The following is a 12,741-nucleotide window of genomic DNA, read 5'->3' as shown; positions in this document are numbered from 1 at the left end:
CGCCTCACTTGGACCAGCGTTCGTGCTGGACGTGCAGACCGCGTGAGACGACGCTTCATCCAGTCCCAAACATGCTCAATGGGGGACAGATCCGGAGATCTTGCTGGCCAGGGTAGTTGACTTACACCTTCTAGAGCACGTTGGGTGGCACGGGATACATGCGGACGTGCATTGTCCTGTTGGAACAGCAAGTTCCCTTGCCGGTCTAGGAATGGTAGAACGATGGGTTCGATGACGGTTTGGATGTACCGTGCACTATTCAGTGTCCCCTCGACGATCACCAGTGGTGTACGGCCAGTGTAGGAGATCGCTCCCCACACCACGATGCCGGGTGTTTGCCCTGTGTGCCTCGGTCGTATGCAGTCCTGATTGTGGCGCTCACCTGCACGGCGCCAAACACGCATACGACCATCATTGGCACCAAGGCAGAAGCGACTCTCATCGCTGAAGACGACACGTCTCCATTCGTCCCTCCATTCACGCCTGTCGCGACACCACTGGAGGCGGGCTGCACGATGTTGGGGCGTGAGCGGAAGACGGCCTAACGGTGTGCGGGACCGTAGCCCAGCTTCATGGAGACGGTTGCGAATGGTCCTCGCCGATACCCCAGGAGCAACAGTGTCCCTAATTTGCTGGGAAGTGGCGGTGCGGTCCCCTACGGCACTGCGTAGGATCCTACGGTCTTGGCGTGCATCCGTGCGTCGCTGCGGTCCGGTCCCAGGTCGACGGGCACGTGCACCTTCCGCCGACCACTGGCGACAACATCGATGTACTGTGGAGACCTCACGCCCCACGTGTTGAGCAATTCGGCGGTACGTCCACCCGGCCTCCCGCATGCCCACTATACGCCCTTGCTCAAAGTCCGTCAACTGCACATACGGTTCACGTCCACGCTGTCGCGGCATGCTACCAGTGTTAAAGACTGCGATGGAGCTCCGTATGCCACGGCAAACTGGCTGACACTGACGGCGGCGGTGCACAAATGCTGCGCAGCTAGCGCCATTCGACGGCCAACACCGCGGTTCCTGGTGTGTCCGCTGTGCCGTGCGTGTGATCACTGCTTGTACAGCCCTCTCGCAGTGTCCGGAGCAAGTATGGTGGGTCTGACACACCGGTGTCAATGTGTTCTTTTTTCCATTTCCAGGAGTGTATATAGCAATAAAAGAGTAACGTAAAGACATGTCACTTTATTGCACTTAGTTTAAATAAAATGTACTTCTTTGACTTATCTCCACATTCTCGGGCACCAATAGTGCTTTCTGTGGAGTTACAACGATCGCTAGTGTTAACCAACGACAAAACACCAGTCTGGTAAATACATAGCAGAACAGTTCTATAAAGAATGAGAATGATTGATCGTAGCTTAACTTTTCTCATTTTGGCTCTGAAGCTCCACCATGTAGTTGAGCTGGTAATTTGCGCGAAATGTGGACCGACTTTAGCGAGGTACTGGATTTAGATGTTAGTTAAACAGAAGTGGTTTTGAGTGTCGGAAACAACGAAAGGTTAACGGCCAGTCCTACCATAATTACTTAATTCCTTTCATAACCTTCTTAAGAGAGTTCCGCACGCAATCTAAACGTTGCATAATGCCAGAGAAGCACGGACACAGAAACTGCTGTGTTTATGCAGATTATCATAAATGGCATCTTGCAGAATATTCTGCTTCATACGACCGACACACAGATGTTAACTGCCACGTCCCCTTAGTACTGTTTGTTAAATAAATAATTAATAGAAAAATTTCTGCAACAATTATTTGCTACTGCTAACCAGAAATATACAAGCAGCTCTTTGATTGTCTAATGAGAGTTGTCTCTGATTTCTAATTATGAATGTACGTGACTGGGAAATATTACAGTTTCTATTAAGAGATAACGAGCTACTGCGATACGGTACTCTTTGTAATATTTTATGGCATGTATAATTCCTGGACCGATGTAAGAGACGTTCTAAAGGTCGTTATCTAGTCAGGCTAAATAATACAATAACGGAGGACACACATTTATTAGCAGAATTGCCACAGTTTAACTGTTTGTGAAACAAGTGACACAAATTTTTTCACATAATTATGTTTCAGGAAATACCTACAGTGAATCCAAGAGAAATTTATAAAAGAGAAATAAAGCACTCGTCCCAACGATTGAAACTTCGAAGCAATTGTTGATTATGTAACTGTTTCAGAATCATATGCTTAATCGAATCTAATCGATTATTAACGAAAATTCCAAGACTTTTTAACGCACAAATGCTACTTCTCGTGCTTACTATGCAGATGAGTAGTTAATCGTGTTGCATGTGTTCTTGTGTAACAGTCTTGCAGTCTTTATAAACAAATCTTCTAACAGTTTCCTTGTGTGTTATTTTATATTTGTGTATATTACTACTATTATTATTATGCGCTGTCATTTATTTATTTATTTATTTTTGACGTGCCGTCCAGTTGTATGATTTTGAGGACAGATCAACAACTGTGTAAGATGTAAATATTTTTGGCTTAATGTTGCAATCTTATCACAGAAATACCAGCATTTACACATTTTACAATGTGACAATGTTACGACAGTTGTCAAACAAACGCATCTCGTCGTCAGAAAGTGAAATAATCCTAAACATAGCAATGGTAAATTTTAACTAGAAGTTTCTTTACAAAATTATACTTACGACTACATCATGACGTTGGCCAGTACTACGATGAATCGTCAGACTCCGGTTCAAAGTTTCGTACTAAAATTGCAATACAGCTCAAAAACTGATGATACCATACAACTGGTCTTATCCTGCGCCGAAAAAAATTCTCAACACCAGTCGAACTAGTTACAGACACATTCAAACTCTATCCTATGCCTACAAGTTGACGGAAAAAAGGCAGTGGTGTAAGGTACTACCTTTATTCTTTTTGTCTGGAAATACAGTAGAGTCCCATTAATCCGAACCAATTGGGACCGGACCTTGTTCGGATTACCGATTTGTTCGGATTAGCGGGAATTATGAAGATGAATTTCTAGAATGAAGTATACAAAGCAGATAAGTAGGTACACCACGGTAATAAATGGGAACAAGTGTGGGAACAATGGCTCACTCTCCTCCCTGTACTTGTTGTTGTGCACTGTTGAGACCTTTGTAGTGTCTGAGATCAGTGCACTGGCAGTTGGCTCGCAAAGCGCTTGGTTATGTAAGTTATCGCTCACTGGCGTAACAGTTGTACTATATTGTATTCGTTCAGGTGTAGTGGTATACGTATTTTCGTCATGAGTAAAGAGAAACATACAATGTTAACCCTCAAAACTGAATGCTTTGAAGTGGATAGACAATGGTGAGTTTGTATCTAAACTGGCAACGGAACTGGGTGTTGGTAAAGCAATCATTTGTGATTGGAAGAAGAACCGAGTGAAGCTTGAACAGTCCTATGCAACGTCTTCGAGAAAGCCACGCGAAATTCGGCAGACCTTGAAACAGTCCTAGTATGATTAAGTGGATGAAGCTCTTATCCTCTGCTTAACGCAAGAAAGAGAAAGGGGAACTCCTTTGAGTGGAGCACTGATTCAGGGAAGGGCAGTTTACCTGAACAAGTTAATGAATGGCGATGAGTCTTTTAGTGCGAGTACGGGTTGGTTGGACAGATTCAAAAAACGTCATGTAATCCGACAGCTAACAATTACTGGAGAGAAGCTTTCTTCTGACTGTGATGCAGAGATGGAATACTTGGATGAGTTTAAAGAAATGATAACATAGGGAAAGCATTCTCCCCAACAAATTTATAACGCTGACGAGACTGCCCGTACTGTTAGGGCATTGCCAACAAAAAGCCTGGCATCAAAAGCAGAAACCATGCTCCTGGTTTTTAAATGTGCAAAGATCGCGTGACTTTAATCGCGTGCAGAAACGCTGCTGGAAATCACAAGCTGCCCTTAATGCTGATCGGCAAATCTACTATGCCCAGAGCTTTTAAAAACTGCAACATGAAGTCCCTGCCCATATATTATCACAACCAGAAAAAAGCATGAATGGATGGTAAGCTGTTCAAAGAATGGTTTCATGGCCAGTTTGTTCCCCCTGTTCGACGGTTCCAGTTTGTTCCCTCTGTTCGACGGTTTTCTAATGAACATCATTTGTCTCTTCGTGCAATCCTTTTGCTTGATAACGCACCATCTCACCCCAGCACTGAGGAATTATGTGACGGAGAAAGTGTGGCGATGTTTTGGCCGCCGAATGTTACACCACTACCTACAGCCGATGGACAAGGGTGTGTTGCCAACATTAAAACTGATATACAGAAAACAATTTTTTAAGAATGCTGATCCAAGGTGATAGCATTCCTTTAGTGGACAAAATAAAAAAGACTAATGTGAAGGATGTTTATTGGGCCGCTGAGGCATGGCAGAATATTTCAGAAAATACTCTGAGAAGATCTTAGAGAAAACCGTGCACATCTGAATTGACAACCTAGTTGAAAATTAAGAGGAAAATCTGCTACAAATGATACAGACAATCCCTGGATGTGAAGAAGCTAGTGAAGGAGACATAGATGAGTGGATGGCAGCGGATGGGGAATGTGTGGAGAACCTTACTGACGCTGATTTAGTTGCTGCTGTCACTCAAGACCAGGAAGAAGTGGATTGCTGTGACGGAAGTGACAAAGAGCCTGAAAGCGACAGAAGAGAGCTGGTGCCACACAGTAACGCAGCAGAAGCACTTGACCTCGCGCTACTGTATTTGGAGCGACAGCCCACTGCTACGCCTACTGATTTGATGTTTATGAGACGATGGCGCAACTATGCGTCATATAACAGACTGTCTTCATTACTGAGTTTTTGTCATCTAAAAAGTAGGGATAAAATGTCCACTGTATTTTAGTAAGTTTGACGGCTTTTCTTTCATTGTTATGCATTGTTTAAATCTAATGTTTTCTTGCCAAGTTTTCTAAAACATGTTTACTGTACTGAGTAAATTAAAATAGTGTGTATGTTCATCAGTTTACCGCACAGTTTTCCATTCTTAGACTAACATTTTTGATGTTCGGATTAACCGAACGTTCGGATTACCGGGGTTCTGATTAGCGGGACTCTGCTGTATGTGCAACTGATGAGACGCTGGTGTTGGACAGAGAGGAGTTTAGAAAGTGTATTACCTGTAAGCATACAGTATCTCTCATTGTTTGACGTTATAGTTTTCGGCAGACACCTACTCAAAAACTACCCTGCATGCCAGCTAACTGAAGCCATTACACAATATCATAATTTATGGAGAAAAATGCATCACAGTTCTAATTACACTTCTAAATTGCTCTGGGTAAACCAACACTCGTGAGGAATGGTCATAATGCAGCACATGTACTGGGGAAAATCATTGCCCTTAAAGGCAGCTGAGGGGCGGTAGTTGAACGTGCATTCTCATCGATGTACAACCATAAAGTGCTGAAAATCCAGGCCCTCTTTGGCATGCTTCCCCCTCCACCCCTCCCTCCCACCATCCACTACAGGGACAACACAGGCTTTTTCAAGCAGCCAGCTGCTCCGCTGAACACCCCCGCAGCACCTGCTGGCCACTGTCCACCAGTTTCTGTTTCTCTGCGGCTCAACTGCCACCCATCTATGGCTCCTGGCCTCTCCAGGTCTTTTGTGGTCACTCGTGATATGTGGCATGCCTTGAGGCGACGTCTTAGCTAACACAAAAGAGAAATTTACCAGCACAACTCCGACCACCCGGAGAATGCTCCAGATGGCTTTTTCAAATGCCGGTAGCTTGCAAAAGAAGAACCCCCTTCCACCCAAAGCGAATGCTACCTCACAGCACAGTGTCTTGAGTACAACGCCGGGTGGTAGCAGTGCAATAGAGAGCAATGCCGGCATCCCTCAGAACAAAACTGTGATGAATGAGGGCTATAGGGAGGACCGCAGTCTCTTACAGAACTCACCCAGTTCTGAGTACTGGACTGTAGAAAACACAATCGCAACGATAATACATGTCCTCTTCCGACCAAAATAGGCCCAGTTTTATGATCTAAATAGGTATAGTTTTTACATTCAACTGCAGAATACAATCCGTACCTTATTATTTTGCGACATCCAGTGAAGTGCACCGCTGCCGACCACAGATGATCATGTGTGTACTGCAAACATTTCACATAGATGACATCATATGAGAGAACACAACCATTTTCACCATTAGTCCACACGTCGGAAGAAAACGCATACATTTTACGTTCGACAACGAAAAGTATAACACTGTGTACACCGTGGCAGGTCTCGTTTTACCAGTACAATGCTATATCATACTAGCATTTACGAAACAAATTGTTAGAGCCTGTCTTGCCCTGTGTAGGTGGGAGATTGAAATTTCGTTATAAGATATTGCCACAATGAAAGGAAAAAAGAAATGCCTGTCAAGAATCATTCCATCGTGCCCTACCCATCTCCTTCACCCATCAGGTGGCTCATCATTGATATCAGTTTGATAGGCTAAGTTATTAAATTGATCATGAGAGTCAGTTTGCAGAACAAGTAATTTTTTTTCAGTAGTCGGATTACACTCACTAGGTAGGTCAATTGGGAATACGTGGAGGGAAGACGATGTTCTTTTTGAGGAACACTACTGAGAACCAACATTTGAAGCTGATTGCAGAGGGATTCTATAGCCCACACCATACATTTCACGTAAGGACCGCGCTATTAAAACACGATACTAACGAATGTTACCTTCACCCTGCATAAAAAGCGGTCGTGAGTCTACAGGCACACATGAATCGCTGATAGCTTTATGCTTTCTGGTAGAAATGCTGTCTGCGATTTGGAATCAAGTCTATTCATTCTACCACATACATACTTTGGATCCTGCAGAGACTTCATTTAATGATTACAGCCACTGGTAAATCATATTCGTGCCACTCTCATATCTCGAAAGGAGTCATATTTTTTGAACCTATCTGCTAAGGACCTCATACAGCAAAAACTCCAGTGCCGTTTTTCAAACAGTCTCTCTGCGTCTTGTAACTAATCGTGAGTGTCTGCCCCACCATCCCTCTAGCTTCATCCATGTGATCGTCGCAGTTTAAGTCGGACTTGAACGGAAGTCAGAGAGCACTATATCTAAGACCTTCTGCATCACATGGAGAAACAGAACGAGCAGAATTAATGCGACAGGACCACGTTTTGACCACTCGGTGGAAATGGGAACATGTTGGTATAGCTTCACCAACTGTGTACAATGTGTAAAGCCAGCATCAAACGAAGCTTTCCCTTGCAACACAAAGTAGTAGAAATGATAGTACGAGCAGTTACGGTGGTGTTTCATGTTGGGAAAATTAGGAAGACTCCATATCATGCATGACATGGAGGAAGGACGAGGATTAGCTACTGCATTGCGACACATCTCCAAACTACATAGAGGTACTGCAGTGCAAAGGAGATCTGCGTCTCTCATGGTGCATTCATGTCTATCACAACGTCTCTCCTACCACAGTATTTTGTACCATCCAACAGAGAAAACCTATAAGCTATAAAAACTCCGCTAACATCATCCGTTAGAAAACTCGATAAGATATTATCATGTCCCTATCTTTTGATATATCTGAAACAAATACAGTCTGCTTTCCGGCACTCGCCATATGTGGCGATCCTATTAAATATACTTGTATTGGTTCACTGGAGCAGGTGGCTCATGATTGAGTGTACAGTTTCATCACCTGCACTGTAGGAGGATCTTATCCAAGAGACTATCAATCGCACAAGAGAGTTCTTGTATTGGTCCTTCATAAGCAGTTTAATACATTGTTTTTTTCAGTTGTAACACACCCAATTAGAGGTGACCACCAAAAACTTTGCTTTTTTCTACCATGACTTAGAGGTCCGTATCAGCTGCTGCTGTACCAGCATTAACAAGTTTAGATCATCTGGCTCTCACAGAAAGCTGAACATTATATGGCATAATCTATACAGCTACCACAACACAAGCTGGTAGAAATAAAACACAGAGGCGATATTTCTCATTGACAAAAATGTGGAAGACATTGCAACATATGGAAACTGGAAGAGTTTTCGGTATTGTAGAGCACTTCCAACAGCTATTCGAAGGTAATAACCGAATCGACAGGGTAGCGGATTTTTGGTGTTCTATTTCGAAAAGCACTGTTCCTTCATTTTGCAGTCATGTACATGATTACTGTTCCAGTGTTGACCATCGCCAGGAGGTGCTATTCACAGCAGGCATGAGGTAGCACAAATAAAAAGAGGTACTGTTACCTTATTGGTAAAAAAAATAAAAATAAAATCATTTGGAGGGCATTGCAGCGTATGGAAACAGGAAGAGTCTGTAGCAATGAGGAACGCTTCCAAACAACTGTATGAAGGTGATGATCTCTACATAGTAATATCTGGCGTTCCACCAAGACTCCCTCCACCTCCACTGAGTGGTGTCGGTCAATCATTATGCTGTAATCAACAGCATACCCAGTGGATGGTCAGGGTAGGAAAGACACCGTTGATGTGGGACAATGTACTGTAATACACTCCGCAGATGACAGCGAGTTCAATTTTCGCAATTTCACCCTGAAGTCAGAGAGAGCTGTATCTACCACATTCTGGAACCTGTTTAGAAACAGAGTTAGCTGAGTTAATGCTATAGGACAGTGTCCTGACCACTCGGTGGCAATGGGAACATGCTGCTGTAGCTCCGCCAACCATGTATGATGTGTAAGGTCGGCGCCAAGCGAAGCCTGCTCCTCCAACACGACACAGTATTGTGGGGGGTCCACTTGTACATGGAGCCCGATTTTGTAATATAATATATAGGGGTGCATGGAGTGCAGTAGCAGTCGTCAAGGCACTCTGTTATAGGTAGGATGTAAGGCTTAAAGCTAGTGACTAGCTGTGAGAATTTAGGATTTGGTCTATGGACGCAGCGTAATACATTTCTTATAAAATGAAATGATGAATGAAACTGTAACTCGGAGGTAAAGCAACTGGACCAAATTTGTATATCTAGTTTTAAGTATGCAATTTGTGGATTTCACTGAATTTGAAGTACTGACCCTTGAATGAAGGAACCAAGTACTTTCCATCAGATTTAATGTATAAGTTGATTAGGTACACGGTTGGTAGTATTTAGTGTGTTTTGTAATCCTGATACAGAGAAGTTAAAGTTTGGAATCTGTTTTGTCAAACGATGTCAGGCTTTTTCTCATGTAAGAATCCAAGTATTGTTAAGTACGTTAGTAAGTGAGAATTGTAGAACAGTTGAGAAGTTGACTGGTTTTGAAGTTAATGTAGAATGTTTCATATCAGATTTTGTGAAGGAGAAACTTTATTTTAAATACAATTTTCAAAGTGGAGCATTTGGTCGTAGGATATACCCTTATTAGTACCTCATCCTCTTTAATGTCATGTTTATTTGAATCCAATCAATATTTTTAAAGAAATAATTTTTTAATCAGTCAGAAAAATATTAATGTGCCAGAATCAGAAAAGTGTTAATGTTTTGTAACAGCTTCAATGCAGGCAGCATTGCACAGTGCTGAGCCAATATCCAGTATTTTCACTGAACATTTGCAAAGTTATTCATTTATCAACGAATCTATTGATATTATTTGTGTGAAGCTATTTTACAGCCAGCATTGCACCTCACTGTGCCAAGATTGAATATTTTCTATGCCTACTGTGGAGAGAACAGAATACCGAAGTTACATCCTTTGCGACTCTAGAGCTAAGGAAAATTAATTTCATTGTTTATTTGCACAGGGAATATTATCAGTTTATTGGACAGCGCCATAGAACACAGTGCTCACAAGACTGGGAAAATTTAAGAAGGATTGATTTCATTATGAAAACTGTATATTGGTTTTGTAGATTAAGGCATTTGCTCAACAACGTGTCGCACAGTTATTTTGCATAATGCAAGCATTACACATTGTATATTCATTGTCAAACAAAACAAATCTTTTTAAAAAAGAGCCTTACAGTACAAAGACCATAAAAACAGATATGGTGGTGTTTCTTATTGAGAAAATTAAGAAGGCTGAGCATCACACAGGTACTGCAGTCCGAGCAGATTTGTGTGGGCTGTAGAATCCCTCTGTGATCAGCTTCAAATGTCGGTTCTCTATAGGGTTCCACGAAAAGAACATGGTCTTCCCTCCACAGATCCCCATTTGACCTACCTGGTGAGTGTAATCCGACTACTGAAAAAAAAAATTACTCGTTATGCAAATTGACTCTCATGACCAATTTAAATACTTAGCCTATCAAATTGATATCGATGAGATGTCACCTTGTGGCTAGAGGAGATGGCTAGGGCACCATGGAATGATTGTTGACAGGCATTTCTTTTTTTTTTTATTCATTGCAGAGACATCTTTTAACGAAATTTCAGTCTCCCACATACACAGGGCGAGATATGTTCTCACTATCTGTTTCATAAATGCTAGTAAGATATAGCATTGCATTGGTAAAACGAGACCTGCCACAGGTTACCAAACAGCTAAATCCTCTTGAATTATAGCTTGTTGTTGCCAAATGTAAAAAAATATTTCTTTTTTCCTGACATGTGACCTTATGGTGAGAATGATTGTATTCTCTAATTTTATTTCAAGTATCTGAAATGGTTGTAATGCATACGTGATCATCTGTGACTGGCAGTGCTGTACTTTCCTGGATGTCAGAAAATAATGAGATGTGAATTTTATCCTGCAGTTGAATGTAAAAACTATACCGACTTAGCTCAGAAAAGTAAATAAAGTGGACTATGCCTATTTTTGTGGGCAGAGGACATTTATTATCGTCGTGATTGTGTTTTCTATAGTCTAGTGGTCAGAATTACGTGTGGCTGAGTTCCGTAAGAGGCCGCAGTTCTCCTTTAGACAAACAACCCGCAAGTTGGGATAGCCCTCATTTATTACAGTTTTGTTCTGAGGGATGCCGACATCGCTCTCAATTGTAATGCTGAACCGCCCGGCAGTCCACTGAAGAGAGTGCGGTGGGAGGCTGTGGTCGCTTTAGGTGGAAGGGGCTTCCTGTTTCGCAAGCAGCACCACTTTTTAAAAAGCCATCTGGAATGTTCTCCGGATCAGCGGGTTTCTGCTGGTAAATTTCCCTTTTGTGTTAGCCAAGACGTCGCCTCAAGGCATTCCGCATATCGCGAGTGACCGCAGAAGGCCTGGTGAGGCCAGCAGCCATAGAGGGCTGGCAGTTGAGCTGCAGAAAAAGAGCAAATGGCGGACTGTGGCCATCACGTGCCACAAGGTATTCTGCAGGGCAGCTGGCAGTTTGAAAAAACCTGTGTCCCCACTAAGGTGAATGGAGGGAGGGAGGGAGATGGAACAGTGTGAGGAAGAGGCCCTGGATATTTGGTAGTTTGCAATTGTACATCGAGGAGAAGACACGTTCAACTACCATCCCCTTTGCTGTCTTTTAGGAAGTTCATGTGCTGGGTGATGACCTGCTCATTAGCGGTGCTGGTTTTTTCATGACAATTTCGAAGTGCAATTAGAGCTGCGATGCATTTTTCCCTATCAGTTAAGGTATCATGTATTGGCTTCGGTTAGCTGGCCTGCAGGGTGGTTTCTCAGTAGGCATCTGTAGCGAGTGCTGACGTTGAACAATAATAGGTACTGTATGCTTACTGTTAATACACTTTTTGAGCTTCTTTCTGTCCCACACCAGCATCTCATCAGTAGAACATATTTCCAGACAAAAAGAATAAAGGTAGTACCCTACGCCCCTGCTGTTTTCCCACCTGCTTGTAGGTGTGGATAGAGTTTGAATGTGTCTGCCACTAGTTTCGAGTGGTATTGCGAATTTTTCTCCCAGCAGTATAACGCCAGTTTTGAGCTGTACCGCGATTTTAGATCATCCTTGTGTAGCACTACGCATATAGTTGCGTAATTAGGACTGATCTTCATGATTAATTATGTAATTAGGACCTATACTTCATTTTCCTAGGCAAACTAAATAAAGTACTCTTACCTAACGATCGTCTTCTGCACCTGGACAGTTTCCATGTATTGGGGGGGAGCACTTGGGCCTTCCCTCCCGTAGAACCAGGATTTGAGTCCCAGAAAAGACACCGCCATTTTTAATTCCCCATCAATTCCAAGCACCTCTAGTGATATAATTGTGTTATGGGGGTGCACTTGGGCTTTCCATCCAGGAGGACCAGGGTTCAAGTCCCAGAAAGGGTACCGCCATTTTTAATTTCCCACCAATTCCCGGGCGGGGCATGGGGTGGGACTTCGGCACTGACCTGAGACAAGAAATTCCCACCAACATGAAATTCCCACCAATAGGGTACGTTGGGTAAGGGGGAGAGTGGGGAGGATGTATGGAGCTGGGGCCCACGTGCAGGCTGAGAAAAACACGTGATGTCACCTGGAATGGAGGTGGGCATGGTCGTGGGTGGGAGTGATAGGGGATGGGGTGTGATTATTTGATCAATTTAATTAATTTGCATATCAATTTGATACCAAAATTATTCCGATGCCGTCACTACCCTACTACTGATGTAACACAGGTGCCAAACCATGGAGAAAGTCTTTAAAACATATGTTAGTAGGTAGCACATGTCGTAACACATGTTATTTGTGCCAAACCTGTGCTTCCCCCTGGTGCTCCAGAATTTAAAGATAAGAGAAGTGTTTTTTTAACTACAGTTCTACTAATTAAAGTCTAATGCTGTGTTTTTGTACTTCAACTAACACAAATAAAACGTAGTGCCCAGTATTTGTGGTACTTGGAATAAAACATTTCTTGC

Source organism: Schistocerca nitens, chromosome 1, assembly GCF_023898315.1.
Source record: "Schistocerca nitens isolate TAMUIC-IGC-003100 chromosome 1, iqSchNite1.1, whole genome shotgun sequence".
Lineage (NCBI taxonomy): Eukaryota > Metazoa > Arthropoda > Insecta > Orthoptera > Acrididae > Schistocerca > Schistocerca nitens.
This window is presented reverse-complemented; position numbering follows the sequence as displayed.